The sequence below is a fragment of the Hemicordylus capensis genome, chromosome 1 (assembly GCF_027244095.1).
Source record: "Hemicordylus capensis ecotype Gifberg chromosome 1, rHemCap1.1.pri, whole genome shotgun sequence".
NCBI lineage: Eukaryota > Metazoa > Chordata > Lepidosauria > Squamata > Cordylidae > Hemicordylus > Hemicordylus capensis.
Genome location: NC_069657.1, coordinates 19,759,720 through 19,780,256, shown reverse-complemented (window position 1 = coordinate 19,780,256; position 20,537 = coordinate 19,759,720). Strand labels below are relative to the sequence as shown.

The window sequence follows — 20,537 nt, the reverse complement described above, 5'->3', positions numbered from 1 at the left end:
TGAAATACATTTCGCGAAGGCATTAGCTGCACATATATATTGTGTAAGCAACAGTGTCATAATAGGTATTAAGAATTCAAGGTAAGATGAATTCTAAGAGGGGATTAGACAGATTCACAGAGGACAGGGCTATCAATGGCTACTAGCTTGGATAGCTGTATATGTCTATCAGGAGCAGAAGGGGCATGCCCTTGAACACCAGTGGGAGGGGGCGTTGGTCCAAGGATGGGTTTCAGGCAGGAGTTTTTCTGTGGGGTTTCAGGTGGTCGTTGTGGGTTTGTTATAGAGCTCTGAGCTCCCTACCCGTACCATCACTCCAGTTCACCTCAGGGCCAAGCCACACCCAAATATTGAGGGATGTGCTGCCTTGGCCAGTAGTCCTCTTCTTGCAAAGCAGCCGCTGCATCTGGTAGAGAGCTGGTCTTGTGGTAGCAAGCATGACTTGTCCCCTTTGCTAAGCAGGGTCTGCCCTGGTTGCATTTGCATGGGAGACTACATGCCTGAGCACTGTAAGAGATTCCTCTTAGGGGATGGGGCCGCTCTGGGAAGAGCGCTTGCCCGCTTGCATACAGAAGGTTCCAAGTTCCCTCCATGGTGACATCTCCAAGACAGGAGAGAGACTCCTGCCTCTGCAACCTTGGCAAAGCTGCTGCCAGTCTGTGTGGACAATACTGAGCTAAATGGACCAATCGTCTGAGTCAGTATATGGCAGCTTCCTATGCTCTTTCCCCTACTTGTGGGCTTCCTAGATGCACCTGATCAGCCACTGCTTGAAGCTGGACTAGGTGGCCCTTTGGCCTGATCCAGCAGGGCTATTTAAATGTTCTTATTAAGCTAGCATTAGTTACGTTGCTAATTTCGTTGCTTTTATGTTAGAGCTTAATAAATAATAAATGTAGCTTAATAAATATGTTTTTTGTGTGTCTGGCATCCCATGATTTAACCACCACGGACAAGATGATGAGAGATATAGAGGAGGGATTGAATCTCTGGAATTCGGAAGATTGGCGGCGTGAGTCCAGTGGGTGGAGCCATGGGCGGAGCTATTTGAATGGCAGCATTGTGGGCGGAGCCATTCAAAGAGATCTCATGAGATCTTGCGATGGAAGTCAGTGCATCTTTTGAGCAGGCGCATGAGTGCCAGACTGCTTGAAGGGACAGGAGAGAGGGCCAAGGAGGAGAACGAGGAGGAAGGCTGACAGTTGTGGTTCCTCTGCGAGGGAGGAGGTCAAGTTAAGTCACCCTCGGGAGGAAAGTGGGGGGATTTAGGTGGCAGTCACTTCCTTTTCCTCGCCCAGACTGAGGCCATCAGGGATTTGGAGAAGGGAGGCTTGGCTGGCCGGCAAGTTTTATGGATTTAGAGTCTTTGGAGTCAGGCGGTATATAGATTGATTAAAGAAATCAACAAGGCAGTTCACACGATCAGCAATTAAACATTTCACAAGGCAGTTCACACAATTGACATTAGAGTAGGAGGAGCCTATTATTTGGGAGCTGTGAGTGTTCACATTTCCCCATCAGTTAAAAACAAGGTGGGAGGCTGGGATCTTGATTGTGAGCTAAGCCCCAGCTGGGTAGGATGCTTTTTCTTCGTATCTTGCTCTGAAGCTGGGGATGGAATCTGGGTAGGACATGCTTCATCCTACCCAGCTGGGGCTTAGCTCATTATCAAGCTCCCAGCCTCCAACCTTGTTTCTAGCTGACACCCGGCTGGCAAATGGAAGTGCACACAGAGCTCCCGGATTAGAGTAGGGTTAGCCTCTAATGCCTATCGTGTAAACTGCCTTAAATGGTGTTCTTTTTGTTTCTTTCTCAGTGTGTTTGCTTAGCTTTGAGAACTCAATCTACAGAACCCCAGAGGCTGCACAAGTCATACTTTCTGACTTCATAGACTTTTTTTTGCAGCTTTTCTGTATTCATGCATTTTTAAAAGAAATTTATTGCAGATCTGAAAAGCAGTTCAGCTGTGCTAATTGAAAAAGATTTATTGCATTACTGCTAATGACGTGGCATTGTTTCATGATAGAATGTGCATAAAATAGTGCATTGGTTGCTGTGGCATTCAGCGTGGGCTCTTAGTTCCCTCTTTCCCGCATTTATGTGTAGTATTGATTTTATTTCACTGTTCAGGCGGTAATGGATTTATAATTAGAATACAGTCACAGTAATCAATGATGAGATTATTAGGCATATAAATAGAACTTTTGAGACTAAGATGAGGTAATTTCCTGCTGTGCCCAAGGATCAATCATTGGGGTTTTGCTGTGAATATTTAAGTAGGACCTTTAAGATTTAAGATGCAAGTGCCCTTAAAGAATTAAATCTAGGCCTGTTTCTTACTACTGTTACTATGACTTTTTATAGACTCTCTGAAAGGATGTCTACATCTGTAGAGTGTAGGGTTGTTCTCCCAATCGGCATTAGCATAGGAGAAGCCTCTAACCCTAACTCAGGAGCCCTGCGTGCTCCTGATTGGCCATTGTGAGAATTCTACAAGCCAGGTAGGCAGCGGGGAGAATGCTCATCCATGAGCTAGTTACGCAGGTGGGTGGCAGCAGCAAGCCCAGAACTTGTACTAGTAGCAACCAGTGTGGATGCTGCCGGCGGGGGGCGGCAAGAGGCACCTTGAAGCATAAATTAGTAGGTGCTTACCTCCCACATTTGCAAGCTTCTCTGAGCAGCAGCACGTTGCCCAGCACTCCTTGCGGTGGCAATCGGTTACCCCACTCTTGGGGCTGTTGGAGGGGGATCAGCTCTGCGGAAGCCAGCAGCAGAGTGGCAGAGCTGATCTCCTGCCACAGGGAGTGTTGGGCAGTGTGCTGCTGCTCAGAGAAGCTTGCAGGTGTGGCTGGGGCAGAGGTAAGCAGCTACTAATTTATACTTCAAGGTGCCTCTTTCTGCCCTCCTGGCAGTGCCCACACTGGCCGCTACTGACTTGTACCCAGTTCCAGTGTGAGGATGGAGGGAAGCCTCTCCCTGTGCCTCCCACTTCCGTCCCCAGCCTCCCAATGAGCATTTTCATGCCAAAAAAATGAGATGGGCGATTAGGTTACTGCTGTGTGCATTTGGCTCAGAGTCTCCCACTTTGACATTGGATGGCTCAAAAGAGCAGGAGACAACTGTAGAATCCAGAAGAAAGAGTTGTAGCATGCAAGGACAAGGCAGTGGAGTTGAATCAGGAATTTGAATGAGACAGATATTATTTACAGAGAGGCAAGCACAGTCTGCTTCCAGTGGTCTTGCTGCTGGCTGTTTGTTAGCCCCACCTCTATTCCAGGACCGGAGGGGGCCCCGTGCAGGGACAGAACACCGGTACTTCTTGGCTTCTCGGGCTGTTGGGGTGGGCATGGCCATGGGGGCTGTCATGGAGGGCGCCTGCACTTCTGTATTTACAACAACATCATTGTCCAGGATTGGACTGGACAGGCTAGTAGCCACTGATAGCCCTATCCTCCATGAATTTGTCTAATTCCCTCTTAGAATTCATCTTACCTTGAATTCTTAAAACCAATATATATATATATTGTTTAAGCAATATATATTGCTTGCACAGGGAGTGGTGTGTGCAACTAATAAAAGTAACTAAAGGCCCATTCAAAAGCTGGCCTGGATCAAGGAATGGATTAACCACAATGACAACCTGCCTGAATAAGTTACAGAATGCAGCTGAAGCTCTATGCGGGAGCAGGCTTGGATGGCTGTTCTGCGCCCTCTCCCCATTCCACAGTTATGAACAGGACTTAAAGAGGCGCCGTGGTCTTGAGCCTCGTAGTCCTGCAGAACTCTATAGCTTCTAGATGGGTCTATTTCCACCAGTCAAGGAATTATGGGAGTGTGTTGAATTCTGCACAGTTAATGCCTTGATGGGTTCAAGCTGTTCATTTAGGTGTTGTGAGGCCCTGAAGTCAGGAGCTGGGTCAGTTCCACCTGGCAATCTGGGATGTTGTGCTTTGATAGAGCTGGTCTTGTGATAGCAAGCATGACTTGTCCCCATAGCTAAGCAGGGTCTGCCCTGGTTGCATATGAATGTGAGACTTGATGTGTGAGCACTGCAAGATATTCCCCTCAGGGGATGAAGCTGCTCTGGGAAGAGCAGAAAATTTCAAGTTCCCTCCCTGGCTTCTCCAAGATAGGGCTCAGAGAGATTCCTGCCTGCAACCTTGGAGAAGGCGCTGCCAGTCTGTGTATACAATACTGAGCTAGATAGACCAATGGTCTGACTCAGTATATGGCAGTTTCCTATGTTCCTATGATAATGGAGTGACCCCACATTAATTCCCCAAAGTCCATGTCTGAGTCACTACTCCAGGCCAGGTTTCAGGACACCATGGTGTGATGCTCACATGCACTATTCCCCCGTTTAAAATGAACAAAATCTTTTAACGGCATTTAAAATTTGAGGCAGTTTTCACAACAATTAAGTTATCCTGTTAGGGAAGCTTCTAAGCAGATAACCCTTGAGCCCTGTTCAGACCTGTTGTGACAATTGGAGCTGCCTTATACCGAATCAGACCATTGGTCCATCTGGCTCAGTATTGTCTACCCAGACTGGCAGCAGCTTCTCCAACTTCTTCTTTCAGCCCTATCTGCAGATGCCAGGGAGTGAACCTGGAACCTTCTGCATGCCAGCATGCAGATATTCTTCCCAGAGCAGCCCCATCCCCTAAGGGGAATATCTTACAGTGCTCACATGTAGTCTCCTATTCAAATGCATAACAGTGCAGACCAGCCTTAGCAAAAGGGACCATTCATGCTTGCTGTCACAAGACCAGCTCTCCTCTCAGCTTTCAGATGTACACCCATACATCTGTTTGTGTGAATGACTCTACCTGCGTTCATGTTAAAAGTGAAAGTGGGTACAGGCCCCTCAGATGCATGGTCCAGATAGGAATAGGGATGTGCGAACTAGTTCGAATTCAAACTGGTTCACCATAGAACTGGGCCTGTTCGAAGGCTTACCTTCGGGGCAAATAGGGTCCGGTTTGGTTCAGTTTTGAACCTAACACACTGGGCCGGCTCGGGGTTTCTAATTTAAAAAATAAAAAATAAAAAAATAACTCACCACCAGATCCAGGTCGTAATGCTTGCTTCCAGGGGGTGCTACCGTTGGGGGAGGGGAGTATCAGAAGGTTCCCCCTCCTCCCGCCAGCCTTCCGCAGTCCTTTTTGGACAGTTCGGCCCATTTACGGGCCTTTCTACCCCTCTGCCTGCTTCTGGTGGCCATTTTGAATTTGCATGCCTGGCATTCAAATGGCCAGTGTGCACGTGTAGCAGCCTTCAAAATGGCCACCGCAAGCAGGCAGAGGGCTTGGAAGGCCTGTAAATGAGATGAACTGGCCTGAAAAGGACCAGGGGGAGGACGGTGGGGGCGAGGAGGAACCTCCTGAGATTTTCCTGTGGCTGCAGCAGCACCTCCTGGAGGTCAGCATTATGACCTGGTCCCGGCGGTGAGTTATTTAAACAAACAAACAAACAAATAAATAAATAAAGTGTGTGTGTGTGTGTATACACACACACACACACACACACAAATAATACTAATAATTAGATCCCTGAACCGGCTCGAACTCAAGCTGAACAGGGGTTCTAATTTGGGGTGCCCAAACTGAACATGCCCACTCCAGTTCAAGTCTGGTTTGGACCCGAACTGAACCGGCCAAACTGGTTTTGTGAACACCCCTAGATAGGAAGTGTACTGCTGTACAAGTGTTCAACATAACATGTGATTAACTGTAACTGTGTACACTGTGCACAAATTGTGTGAGTGTTGAACATAACGTGAGAGTTGGTCTATGGGCTTTCCCTAATGTACTTGCAGTTGCTGTGTATGGTTTTTCTCCGGTTCTTAACCAGCATCTGCATCCAGCGACAGCTAGAAAGACCGCTTAGCCAGGAACTGAGCTGCTGAAGGTTTGCACTAATGGGGGAGTGTGCACTGTCATTTCATTGAGAACGCAAACCCAGAGGTAACACAAATGCCTTTTTCTTCCAACCTTGGGAATGTTTGCTCCCCCCCCCCCCGCTCCGCCTCACACAACATCTGCTTTTGTCTGTGGAGTTAGACAAGAAAAAGAGTGGCTGCATATATTTCTCTGCTTTGGGTAAGTGGTTCATTTTGATGAAAGTGGCGATATGAAAGCATATTGAGCCGTGGAAGAAGCGGTCTTGCTTCAGCTCCACAAAGCTGAGTGCCCACTTCTAATGCTTCTCTGCAAATCAAGGTCAGGCAAGGTTCCTTTCCCAATTTCTCTCTCTCTTACCATTGATGAATCCCAGCATTAGAGCAGATTGCTTGACTCCAGTGAAACTGCTTGGTAGCCCGCCATGTTGCTTGCCAACTCGGGGGAGGCTGTCTCAGCCACGCCAACGTGGTGTCAGGGAATGCAACTGGCCAGATTGGGTGCTTCTCAAATTAGCAGCAGGGTGAGGCAGAAGTAATCTGTGGCTGGCACAGAGAGTGGCAAGAACAAGTCTCCTTGTTGCTGAGACCAGCAAGCAGGCATGACCTGAAACCCTTATGGTTCTTATGTGTGTATGGGTCAGGGTGTGTCACTTTATTAGCACTGGCCTATTGGTGTAAAGAAGTTTCCTTGGCTGTTCTGGTTGATCTGTTTGTGGTTTCCTTTTTTGGCCATAACTGGGTGACAATGAGGCTATTCCCACGATCAGCCGAAATCGGGCTAGGGGAGCCTAGCCCGATTTCAGCTGATCATGGGAGCCACGGTTAACCCGCTGAAGTACCCCTCCCCTTAAACCGGGTTTGCGGAGCGAGCGCTCTGCAAACCTGGTTTTTTAAATTGTGAGTAGGTGCGGCTCCGTGCCACGGCTACTCATGTGTAGACCCCTAGAGGGGAGGTGAAAAGCTACCTCCCGGCTCCAGGGGTCTCTCCGTTACAGACTGTCTGCTCGTGTGCGGGGAGAGCGGGCTAAGCCCGCTCTCCCCACTCAACCTTATAAACTGGGTCTCACTGATTGTGAGACCCGGCTCATTGAATAAGTTGAACATTTGAAGCTTTCTCCCTTTACTGAATTTGACCTTTGGTCCATCAAGCTTAGCATTGTCTACTCTGAGGTCATTCGCACAATCAAAAGCTGTGTTCTATCCAGGTTTGGGAGCTGTGTATGCTCCCAATTTTCAGTTGTGTGGAAGCAAGATAGGAGGAAAACCTGGGTAGGAATGATTGTGTGGAAGCAAGGTAAGAGGAAAAGCTACCCAGGTTTTCCTCCTACCTTGCTTTCACACAATCACTTCTTCCCAGGTTTTCCTCTAACTTTGCTTCCACACAACCAAAAATTGGGAGCGTACACAGCTCCCAAACCTGGGTAGAACACAGGTTCACAGATTGAAGCTATTCTTATGATCAGCAGAAACCGGGCTAAGGGAGCCCAGCCCGGTTTCTGCAGCTCATGAGAACCACCAGGAGCTGCATAGTTCCCAGCGGTGGCACGGTGGCTAGCCCTCCTAGGTATTCTGCCGCTTAACTGGGGTTTTGGACATGAGTGTGCTGTGTCTGCTGAGGCTGCTTGCAGCCACGGCGGGCACACTTAGGGGGAGGGAGGGGGCCCCAGTAACTTGCACGGTGCATTACTGGGGCTTTGGACGCTGTGCGGTAGCGCTGCTTGACCCCTGGAGCTGCCGGGAGAGGCGTGGGTGGACGGCAGGAGAGCCTCTGCTCATCTGCACCACCAGTCTGTCCACGCAGAGCCCCGATGTGGCCATCTTCAGGGAGGTAAGTGATTTCGGGCTTCCTCCCTGCAAAAGAGGGTAGCCCTTCTCACTTGATTGTGAGAACGGCTACCCTCTTGTGTTAATGACCTCTCTTACTAGCCGCGCCTCTCTAGGGTCTCAAATATGAGTCTTTCCCAGCCTTTTCTCCCAGAGATTCTCTTAGAGCTTATAGAGATTGAACCTACCTTGTAGAGATCTATAGGCCTTGTACATTGTGAAGCGATTCCCACAATAAGTAGAAAGCGGACTAAGGGAACCTAGCCCGCTTTCTACTGATGGTCAGAACCATCAGGCTCGCAGGTGAGCCCAGTGATTCCAAGGTGAGCCCAGTGGTTCCAAGGCGGTTAGCCTGTCTAATTCCTGCTCCCCTTAAATGAGGTTAACAGAGCAAGCGTTCCGTTAACCTCATTTTTTTGCTTGTGCGCCTCTGCAGTGTGCAGCGACACATAAGTAGACCCACGACCGGGAGCAGGAGGCTCCAGGCCTCGGAGGTCTCTCCAGAATGCCACCCACACTTGCGCGGAGCATCCTGGAACTTCTGGGGGCCAGGCGGCTCTCGATCCCCACAGCCTCCACTGGCTCCATAATGGCAGTCATGTGAGCCCGCTCTCCCCACAGACCTGCCAGAAGCTCTTCTCACTGATCATGAGCAGAACTTCTGTGTATTCTGTCACTGAGCTTTAGACCTACCCCTTCCTTGATAACCCTTGGGCTGCAGATTCAGTACCTCTTGTGGCTTTAGATCCTAGAATGCTTGCCTTGGATGAAATTTCATGTTCGTAGTTAGCCATGAAACTCACTGGGCAATTAACCTTATCTCAGCCTAAGCTACAGGCCTGGTTCACACCGTTGGTTAAATCTAGGTTTAATGTGGGTTACCAGCACCAACATGATGGTGTGAACACATGCCAAGGGGGTTTATAGCTTAAGATTCCCACCTTGGCATGGGTTCACACAATCACGCAAATGTTGGTAACCCATATTAAACCTTGATTCAAACAGTTGTGTGAACACAGCCAATGATTAACTGGAATAACTCCATGGATGCTACCCTGAGCTACTTTTGGGAAGGATAAGATAGAAATTCATTCATTCATTCAATTTCTATACTGCCCTTCCAAAAATGGCTCAGGGCAGTTTACACAGAGAGATAATAAATAAATAAGATGGATCCCTGTCTCCAAAGGGCTCAGTCTAAAAAGAAACACAGGCTATACACCTGTACTGCAGGGATGTTAGGCTGGGGCTGAATAGGGACAGTTGCTTTCCTAGCATTAAATATGGCGCCTCTTTGCCCAGTAGGCAGGGGTTAATCTACCACTACAGAGCTGAGAAGACGCTATGCTAGGATCTGTGTGTAAGAAACATGGATGTGACTCATGTCTGCTTTGCTCATTTGGCCTGTTGATGCAAAGCAAGGGGAAAATGCTGACATTATTACAGCCAGTACATTCCAGGCCTCTGTTCTGCCTTTGGCTGGCAAGGGCTGGATTACATCAGGAGATCCAAAATATGGTGTGAGAAACTTTTCAGCGTTGCTACTAACAGCTGCCATGAGGCAATGGAGAGGCCTTCAAAGGATTATATTATCACTTATTTCATAGGCAGATGTAATGCTGTCAGTCTCGTAAGCATGACTTTGCCTCAAGTGAGAGCTGGACTCGAAGATTTCCAAGGTCCCTTCCAGCTCCACAGTTTGATGATTCTAAGGGACTTGGAATGGGTTATGGGTTTGTGCTGCTCCTTCTCCCCTCTCATACGAGTTGACCACTCCCTTTGTCTGTTGGCTTTAGCCATGGTGTAGCATAAGCATTCTTTTCATCACTAAACAAATTTCCTCTTAACCAAGTTTGCAAACCTGCTGCAAACCCAAGTCTGATGGTCTCAGATCCTGGTAGAGATGGAATCCTGGTTAGCCTTGGTGCAAATGTAATGCTAAGTCATGGTTAAAATCAACAAGAAAAGGAAGAGGGGCATTCACACTGAAAGGTGGAAGAGGAGGAGGATGGAATGTGAGAGCTTGTGACCAGCTCCCCGTATTGTAATCCTGGCTAAGAAATTGACAGTGTTACAACTGCATTGAGCCACAGTATTGAGAAAACAATTAGAGGTCTTTCAAGGTTTCTTCCTACTGCTTAATAACCAAGCTTGGCATGCTTCTCTATAGAAAGGGTTTTTAACTAACTAACTAAATAAATAAATAAATAAATCCCATGCTTTTAGATAGAGCAAAGCAGTTCCTTCTGCTTCATTTATTTAAATGGAAGAAAAAGTGCTGTTTAATAGAGAATTAGTGCTGAAGGTTCTGATCATTTAAATGCCCCCAAAGTGAGGAAATGCAGTGCGAGAGAATGTCTGCCCTTAATGGTTAACACTGTGCATCGCAAAGTGAGGTTGTGAAGTGGCATCCAGGTTTCTAAAAGTATTCTCATAAATAGTTCATCAACTGAGCATCGTGTTTAAGACTTGCAAATACTGAATAAAGTCATGTTTGAAAATAATACTATTATTTTTACATTTCTGCTCCGCAAGGTACTTTATTTCCTTACTACCAGTATGATTATTGGATGCCTTTCTGCCAATGCACTCAAAACTGTTTGCAATTTAAAATAATGGCATACAATTTGATATGCAAGATACAAAAAGAAAAGGGTGGGAAGGGAATGGGTAAATAAGCAGATCTCAGTTCTTACTTCATTTTACATCGTTTTAGTAAGGACTAGAGCCCTGTTTAGACACTGAAGTGGTTCCCATGATCAGTGGGAAGCGCCGAGAGGAGGTTTGCGGGGACAGCGAGCTTAGCCCAGACAATCAAGGCAGCAGCCCTGGGCGGCCGGATTGGCCACCCACATGACTGCCGGCTCCGTCACGGAGCTGGCAGGGGCTGCGGGGATCGGTGGCCGTGCGGCCCCGGTAGGTTCCAGGATGCCCCACAGGAGTGTGCGGGGCATCGTGGAGAGACCCCCAGGGCCGGGAGGCTTGTTTCAGCCTCCCGGCGGGGGTCTCCTCATGTGTTGCTGTGGAGCTGCGCCATGGCAATACACAATCAAAAAGATGGGGTTAGCAGAGCGCTCGCTCCGCTACCCTCATCTAAGGGGAAGGCTACCTAAGCGGGTTACCCGCTTTGAGGACACTGGGTTTGTCTGCGAACCCAGTGGTTCTCACGCTCGTCCGAAGGTGGGCTAGGCTCCCTAAGCCTGCTGTTGGCCGATCGTGAGAATTGTCTCCCGATGTTGTACCTGGTTTCAGATGTCTGTATACTCATACATGGTTTTTTTGTACCTGCATTCATTTTTTAAAGTGAACCTGGGCACTGATCTTTCAGATGCATGGCAAAGTACATGGCTGTATCTTGTGTTCAGCATAACGTGGATAAGTGTGCCTGTGTATAGATATGTACCTGTGTATACGGTACATATAGCCACCTAATGGTGCAGTGGGGAAATGACTATCCTAGCAAGCCAGTGGTTGCCGGTTCAAATCCCTGCTGGTATGTTTCCCAGACTATGGGAAACACCTATATTGGGCAGCAGTGGTATAGGAAGATGCTGAAAAGCATCACCTCATACTGCGCAGGAGGAGGCAATGGTAAACCCCTCCTGTATTCTACCAAAGGAAACCACATGGGCCTGTGGTTGCCAGGGATCGACACCGACTTGACGGCACACTTACCTTTATACGGTACACAGATTGTATGGGTGTTGAACATACTGTGTAACTAGGGCTGTGATCTTCATATCTGGGCCAATGTATAATTTTCATATACAGGCCAATTTAGCAAAAAATCTTCAACATAAGAGCCATTTCCTACTGCATTGACCTCCATGTGGTGTTGTGCTTGTCTCGGAGCTGGGGAGAGGTCCTTTAGAGCCCACAGGACTCTATGGGAAAGCACTCCATGCATGCCTTCCAAGATGGTGCTGGGGCTTGAGAGGACTCCGTTTCCTTAAAGGAGCCCACTGGCGCTGGGGGAAATTCCATTCCCTGGTCACCTCTGCACGGTGCCAAGTGGGCTGTACAGAGTATTTGTCTTCAGGCCAAAGGTTCATACAGGCCTAATGAATAATGAAGAAGCTGCACTTGGGGTTGATGGGAACCACCACTGGCTCTCAGGCCTTGCAGTGAAGAATGCTGGACTAGGGCTTAGGTGCAAAATGGAGGAGCAAAATGGCAGCAGGTGCCGGCCAAGCTCACGGAACTGACTTCTCCTTCAGATGCAGCTGAGCTGAATGATTAATTGAGATAGTTCTGAGAGAGAAGGAACCGCATCTTGCTTGGAGTACAGGTGAGCTGAATATGCCTACCTTCTTTTCATTTGTCTGGATGACTAAATTAATACAGATGGCCATTGGCCAAATGGTAACTTACCAAGGGATGCTTGTATGTGGTGGTCATCTGTAATATTTTGGCAATCAAGAGGAGTTACTTCCTGCTCTCATGGATTTCTGACCAGGTGTGGTACAATTATTTGTATTGCTTTGGCGAAGTGTTACAGAGGATCTGCTGACTGAGTAGTCACATATACCTGAGGTTATGTTACCGCTTTTTACATGGCCGTTGGTGTGCACCATCTGTACACCAGGAGAGCTTCCAAATTCTCAGTTGGCCGAGCTTGGCTTCCACATACCCAGATTGTGGGCTGTGTGGATGGATCTGGGACTGTTTTGCCATGTTGTAGGTACTACACTTCCCACACATTAGGAACACAGGAAGTTGCCTTATACCATGTCAGACCATTGGTCTGTGTAGCTCAATATTGTCCACATTGAATGGCAATGGATCTCCAGGGTTTCAGGCAGGGATCTTTCCCAGCCCTACTTTGAGATACCAGGGATTGAACCTGGAATGTCCAACATATAAAACTACTGAGATATGGCCCCATTCGCTTCCCATGTGACCGCAGATGGTATGGGGAGACACCTGCTTTGATGATGATGGTGATGATGATTATTGTTAATAATAAATAATACAATATAATGAATCACAGTGCCAAAATAATAGTAAACGCAGATAACTCTGCCTTGAGATTCAGAGGGATGAAGTTTGTGGGATAATTCCATGGGATAGATTCACCCGGGGCGCATACGATACATAAAAGTCGGAGAGGTGCATGTTTAGACACAGACAGCAGAGATTGTGTTCTTGTTCCTAGGCCACAGCTGCAGGTACTAAAACAACTACAGAAGTGAGTTTTAGTCATAAAGTACCTCTTAACGCTATTTTATAATGAGCCCCGATGGAAACATTGTCAGAGAGCCGTAAAAAGTTTATGCTGAGAAATGTTTCCCCACAAAATGGCACAGGCTTTGCATTTGCTATGCTTTTTTAAAACGACAATCCAGTTGGTTTGTCAGGGAAGACTATTCCTTGGCCAAATGCGTATGTGTGTCTCATCCGTGTTCTCAGGGAAGGAGGTTTTACAGCTTTTGAATTACCTATAGAGAGCCTGATTTACGTCACATTTGTTCCAGTTAATGGTGGTAGGTCATAGTGTCTTAGGTGAAACAGGTTGAGGGGTGGCTATTCATTAGCATTTCAGAGCAAGCTGTTGCTCTTCTGAGGATGCGAACTTGTTAGGCCAAGTTCATACACAGAGATTTTTTTTTAACCGTTACATTAACTGTGACCACAGTGGAATGTACTAGATTCAATAAAAAAGGAAAACCTGTCCTTCAAGCTTGTGTGTCAGCATGTTAACTGGATTAAAATGAAGGGAAAATAAAGTATTCAGCATGCTTCTTCTCACACAGCTTCTCCTTGACCTGTATAATTGGATTGATAAAATTGGGTCATTGAGTTGTCTATATTCTGGGAAACCTTGGGGGTTCCTTGGAAGCTTATCATGAGGTGGAGAGCTGGTCTTGTGGTAGGAAGCATGAATTGTCCCTTTTCTGCCTTGATTTGCATTTGAATGGGAGATTACCTGTGAGCGCTGTAAGATAGTCCCCTTAGGGGATTGGGCCATAGCTCAGTGGAAGAGTACCTGCATGCTTGCATGAAGAAGGTTCCAGGTTCATTCCCTGGTATCTCCAGGTAGAATTGAAAGAGACTCCTGCCCGTAATGTTGGAGAGCTGCTGCTAGTCAGTGTAGACAGTGCTGAGGTAGATGGACCAGTGTTTTGACTCGGTCTAAGGACTCGGTCTACGGCAGCTATGTGGGACCATAACTCAGTGGCAGAGGATGTGCTTTGCATACAGAAGGTCACAGATTCTTACAGAAGGTTGCTGTTTCAACCCCTGGCATCTCCAGGTAGGGTTCTAAAAGATCCCAGCCTGAAACCCTGGAGAGCCACTGCCAGTCAGTGTAGACAATATTAAGTGAGATGGACCAATGTTCTGGTAAAAGAAAACTGATCAAGCAGCTTCCTTTGTTTCTACCCTGGGACCTCTCAGGAGGAAGATCAGTAATGGTGGACAAGGTTTTCTGAACAAGAGCTTACCTGCCATGACCGTTCTTTGCCTGTTATGCCCAGCTTCATGGGAGTTCATGTGGGGGAGTGGTGCAGCCCAGCAGACCCATGAGAGCTATTCTACATATTATCCAGAATGAGATGGTAGAATTCCAGTGAAGCATGTGTTAGTTTTGTGTCTTCCTCCCAAGCAGGGCTCAATAGGGCCTTGTGGGGCACTGTAGCTCCTAGTCTGGACCTCCACTTGGACTCTCCACGGTCTCTCCTTTTGAGGTGTAATTTGGATGAGTGTAATTTGTAATTTGGAGAGACTGAAACTTCAGATGGGAACAGTCAGGGTGTACTGACAGCCCCCCCTCCCTTGATCGACAGCTTTCTTCAATAAGACACTTTCCTGGATTGTGGTCTTGGGGGCGGGGGTTCTCAGTGCCCGCTGACTCCTCTTGATGCTCATGGATGCTCTGGAGAGCTACCATAGTTGATAATCTTGAGTCTGATGGTTCAGTGGTCTGACTCAGAATAAGGCTCCGCCCAAATGGCGAGAAGAACTTTACTTACGTCTGCATGTGGCTAGAAATCCAGGGGAACCACCGAGTAACCAATAGGGCATTGGCCTCTCATTGGTCACTCCCTGAAAGGGCAGCACAGCCAAGGGCTTGGTGAGAAGCAAAGAGGCAGGCTTGTGAGTGTAAGAGCGGGATTCCTGCTGGAATCCTTCCTGCCAACCACAGAGGCATCTGTCATCGGTTTCTGAATCATTGAAATCGGAGTCCATCACTTTATATTGCTTTAAGCCTTATTACCGTGATGTATGCCTGGATATTACAATGATTGACATGCAGTAAGTGCCGAAGATGGACAGAAATCCTGGCGGCAGCTTCATTCCACCACTCTTCCTCGGCTTCTGCCGTGGAGATATGGAGAGGAACATGTCAGTGCTGGTTTTCCTCATCTTGGTTGGGTTGTCAGTTCCTTCATTTCCCAAGGCCACTAGATAGAGGCCCCTGCTTCTCTGCACATCTTTCTTGTTGCTTTGAGGTGTGTTATAGGTCACAATTCATGGCCAGTTCTGATTTGTACTGTTCATGTGGGCCATCACTTTGATCTCCGCTGACCCTTCCTTGAATTTATCACATGCAAATGCAGTGTTCTTTATGTGTCTATGACTTGGTACATGTGATGATAAACATACGTTTGCAGCTGAAGTTGTGTGTAATATTTAATGACTTTTGTCATGAGATCACAACATTCCACATTTCCCCATCTGAATTTCACATCGTTAACTGCCTAAGGCGTCAAACCTAGGTTTGAATGATTGTGTAAACCAGGCCATTGTTTCAGTGATCCCTAGAACAACCCTCTTAAGGTAGGTTACTGTTGGGATTTTGTGATTATTTAGCAAAGCACCAAGGAAGCTACCACACCAGTTACAGTGCGCAGAGTTTGTTGCAGCTGTTTAAGTAACATGCATGGAGATCACTGTAGAGTCTAAACTAAATTGATTTCTTGGTGAAATACATTTGAGATAGGAAAGACCTATCCTATCTGCTACATAATGAATAGGTAGGTAGGGAGGGAGAAGTTTTCATCTTCTCTCTAGGAGGAAAGGAAGAGGACTGACTCACTACAGGAAGTACCTGAGGAATCAAGGCAGGGGTCATAGAGTAGAGGTAAGCAGGATCAGGTAAGGAGATCCTCACTAACTACCAATGCCCCTAGTGGTCATTAGGATAGTTGGTGCAAAAGGTTGATGCACTGGAACTCCATCTCCAACAATGACTACAGTTACATCCATAAAGCTGGGATGCAGAGGCTGAGGGAATGTAGCTTGACAAGAACATAAGAACAGCCCTGCTGGATCAGGCCCAAGGCTTATCTAGTCCAGCATCCTGCTTCACACAGTGGCCCACCAGATGCCTCTGAGAAGCCCACAGGCAAGAGGTGAGGTCATGCCCTCTCTCTTGCTGTTGCTCCCCTGCAAATGGTATTGAGGGATCTTGCCCCTTAGGCTGGAGGTGGCCTGTAGCCCAAGGCGTTTCCCAAGGAGCCTTGACTTTCCCTGTCTATCTTGAACTAGGAATCTGCTCTCTTCTCTCATTAAAATACTGTTGGAAAGGAGACTGCAACTCTGAGAATGAGAGGGAGAAAAAAAGTATTTCATTTCCCCATCACTCTGTCGGTACATGGCAAAACTTGTCTAACCTCTGACTTTAAGGGTGTTAATTGAGTAATTAAAGATTAAGTGGAGTGATATGGATCATCTGTAGATGTGTTATTTTTGCTAATTAATTTATCTTGGCAAGCCCGATTCCATTTTTTCCTTCTTTCCAACAATCAATGCCTGCTCTTGCAAAATTTTTCTCCCATTGATGTGAATAATATTTGTAGAGCAAGTCTGTGTTTTTAAAGCATCCTTCCATACAGTACTGGTAAATGTGGTGCTACTGATTTTACACGTTTTAAGTGCTATGCATAGTTATATCTGATGCGAGGAATTAATTAATTTTAATTTAATTTAATTTAATTTAATTTAATTTAATTTTTATAAAAATTACCAGCGGCCATGTTTTCCATAAAGTTGTGAAGTTTGTGAGGCCAGGGAGAGGAGTCCTGTTGCTGTACCAAGGGCTACCTCTCAGCTGCTCTGGAAGTCTACCTTTTGTAGTTAAAGAAGTTCAACTGGCATACAGTCATGCAGGCTGGAGAAATTTGTCATAGTTGGGTTTTTGGTGTCCAGACCATAAAGCATCATTGGCACCAGTGACCTGAGGCTTCTTGGCATGGAGTCCTCTTGACATTCTAATTCAAAGGTGTTAGGGAATGGAGGGAAATCTTCATCAGGCATTTTCTTTTTAAAAATCTTTTCAAATGCAGGCACGGAAAAAGCTTCTTGCTCAAAGTCCCATGACTTTGGTCAAAAGTTTTCGTATCCTCCTGCTGAAAACCAAGAGGGTGTTCTTCCTGTCCGACTTCTCCTGACAGTTGGCCAGAAAGTGTGCCTGGAGCTTTCACTTGAGCCTGGACTTGCAGACTGTCTTTCCAAATCTCTCAGGGTGAAAGCAGCAGGAAACATGCTCCAGACTCCAGCATAGCATCATTTACTCTACAGAGACACAACCTGGGGAGGGGTCCCTAGCTAAATGATGCATCCTTGCATTCAGAAGGTCCCAGGTTCAATCCCTGACATCTCCAGGTAGGGCTGGGAGAGACTCCTGCTTGAAACCTTGGGGTTCCTGCACTGCCAGCCAGTGCAGCAACATAGGAAGTTGCCATATACAGAGTCAGTCCATTGGTCCATCTAGCTCAGTACTGTCTACCCAGACTGGCAGCGGCTCCTCCAAGGTTGCAGGCAGGATCTTCTCTCAGCCCGATTTGGAGATGCCTGGAAGGGAACCTGGGACCTTCCGCATGTAAGCATGCAGGCGCTCTTCCCAGAGAGGCCCCATCCCCTAAGGGGAATATCTTTCAGTGCTCACATGGATTCTCCCATTCAAATGCAAACCAGAGCAGGCCCTGCTTAGCAAAGGGGACAATCCATACTTGCTACCACAAGACCAGCTCTTCTCACACAGTAGACAAGACTGAACTAGATGGACCAATGATCTGATTCAATATAAAGCAGCTTTCTGTGTTTCTGTGACTTACTTACTCCTCAGTGGGAATTGTGCTTTTCTGGAGTGCCTGCAGCTGCCACCTTTACTTTTCCTTACCCCCAGTGTAAGTTTCTTGAGCGCTTGAGAGCAGAAGGAAGGTGGTGGAGGCAGTGGTGTATGCTTCGTGGGCACTTTGGGCGGAGTCTCATTGACTGCTTGCAAAGCCTGGAGGATTTGTGTGCTTTCAGTTGGAACATGTGCAAATCATCAAGCCTGAGGCATTCAGCGGATGTTTGTGCATCTCTAAAAGCAGGTGGTCTACCAGTGGACTACATCCCAATCTAGCCTAGCTAGCACCCTCCTTGCGTGTTGACTTTCTACTTGCAGGGAGCGTTTGTTTACATGGGAGAGCAAAAGGGATCCACCCATCTGTAATCTGAAATGGTATGATTCACTCTACCGCGGTGTTCTTCATTGTATGGCCTGGGGGCCAGTGGTGGGCCCTATCAACCTTACGTGCAGCTAGACTAATAGTTTGTTGAGCCTGTGTAAAGCTTGGGCCAATGCTGAATACTCTGCAGAGTCCCCTGGCAGCATATGTGGGTGAGCATTCCAGCTTTGCCTGAAGTTGACTACTCTGCAGAGTCCCACAGGCATCATGGGGCGGTGACCATTCCCACCACCCAGTGCTGCATGTTGCCCAGCACTGGAGGGCTCCTTTAAGGGAAATGCGCTCACTTGAGCCCGTGCCCCATCTTGGAAGGCATGCATGGAGTGCTGGGAAATGAAGACCTTCCTGGTGCTTTCCCCAGACCTCTCGAAGCCTCCATCGTCTTTTAAAGGGCCTTCCCAGCACTGAGAAAATCACAGTACAGGACAACCTCGTTATTCATGGAACTGCTATTCAAGGTTCCATATATCCACGAGCTGTCTTGTTGACACCTGTTTACAGTATCCACAGATACTAATGGATACATTCTATGTATCAGTTCCATGTATCCGGATACCATGTATCCGTGGTTCCTAGAGGGCAGGAAGTGACCCTGGAGGTCACTTCCGGCCGCCATTTTGTCTCTAGGAAACAAGGAAGAGACAGGAGGAGCCATTTTGTGACTTATTTCTGGGGGGAAATTGATTTTTTTCCTGCAGTTTGGGGGGGGGAATCCGTCATTTGGGGGGCATTCCTGAGCACATGGAGGACCAATGGAGCATGCCAGAGTACATTCTGGCCCATTTGGGGGCTTTAAACATTTCCCCCCTCCACCCTAGCACCTCAGCCTCCTTTCCCCATAGACCTAATGCCTTGTTACTCGTGGTTCTGTTACTCGCCGTAGTAGGCGAGGAACGGAACCCCTGCGAGTAACGCAGTTCTCCTGTATGGTTGGCTGCCACACTAAAGGGTTTGGGTCTTTTTTTTTTTTTTTGCCTAAGTGGCCCCTTCTTGAAAAATAGTGAAGATCACTGCCCTACCCCCTTAATAGCCAATGCTTCCTCATTACCATTTCCTTCTCCTGCACATGTGTCCTGGGGCATTGATATTAGATAAACTGGCCCTGAAGCTCAGAAGTTTGTGTGTGTGTGTGTGTGTGTAGAGATATATGTGTAATAAATGCAGAGCAGCGCATGTAACTAACTCTGGAAAAGCTCTAGCGTGTCGCCATAGGACAAGGTTGTAAAACATGATCTATGGCCCCACGAAATTTAAAGTTTGGTGGCATCCCGGGGAGTATTTAATTGCATTTGTGCTTCATTACAACGCTGTCTCTTTTTGCCTAAATTTATTTTAACTAATTAGTTTGAAATGTCAGAGTAGTATTTCAGATGGCAGAAGCAACATATATTATCATTCACGAAGCTGTTAACCCTAGTGACAAATATGTATTGTGGCGTCTAATCTAATTAAGAATTTTTAAAGAATTCCTGGACTCTGCTGTCAGCAGTTGTTCCCAAAATATTTCGTTCAGAATATCTGCTCCTATCTGAATTGGACATGAATAGCTTCTTGCTGTGGAGGAGGGGAGAGTCACTCAGCCAGTGGGCCCCCCCTCCTCAGGGGCTCAGGGACATCTCTCCCCCAAACCCCGCTCACTTGTAGCTATGCCCCGATTAGGAATGACTTTGGAATGTTCACGGGCTGAATTCTAGATTGCCCTCGGAAACAACAGTAAGACTCTACAGGCGAACTGAATACATTTCCCCCACAGTGGCTTAGAGTAAATCTGTGGGGTGGATTTGGATTGGGTTTGCAGTGTGTGGGGAAAGGGCTGGATCCCTGTACCTGATCAAACTGTGGGGCCCCTCTATGGCTGTTCTTCTGAAGAAAAACAGTTGAATTGGTGACTCCAAGCAGTGTAATGTGTAGTTTGGTCTACATACCTCCTCGTTCTGTATATACTTACCGATGAGCTTTGCTCAGAGGTGCTGCTTATAGGAACATAGGAAGCTGCCATATACTGAGTCAGACCATTGTTCCATCTAGCTCAGTACTGTCTACACAGACTGGCAGGGGCTTCTCCAAGGTTGCAGGCACAGATCTCTCTCAGTCAGCCCTATTTTGGAGATGCCAGGGAGGGAATTTGGAACCTTCTGCATGCTGCATGAGGGATATTTATTTATTTATTAACATATTTTTATACCGCCCAAAACGTATGTCTCTTACAGTGCTCGCACATCAAGTCTCCCATTCATATGCAACCAGGGTGGACCCTGCTTAGCTAAGGGGAGGAGTCATGCTTGCTACCCCAAGACCAGTTCTCCACTTGTTGCCACCTGAGATTCATAGATGGGTGTGCATGATAGGGCCTT

At 47.2% G+C, this 20,537-nt stretch overlaps 1 protein-coding gene across 3 annotated transcripts in view; it reads left to right on the top strand.

The window, feature by feature from the left end:
• KIF26A (kinesin family member 26A) overlaps positions 1 to 20,537 on the top strand; it is a 240,406-nt gene that overhangs the window by 103,154 nt on the left and 116,715 nt on the right. The window contains exon 1 of one of the 3 annotated variants that reach the window (XM_053282827.1): positions 5,301 to 5,447. The exons of the other annotated variants lie outside the window; for them this stretch is intronic. The gene's annotated coding sequence lies outside the window, so the exon portion shown is untranslated. Of the gene's footprint in view, positions 1 to 5,300; positions 5,448 to 20,537 lie in introns of those variants that run through there. 3 annotated transcript variants of the gene reach the window in all.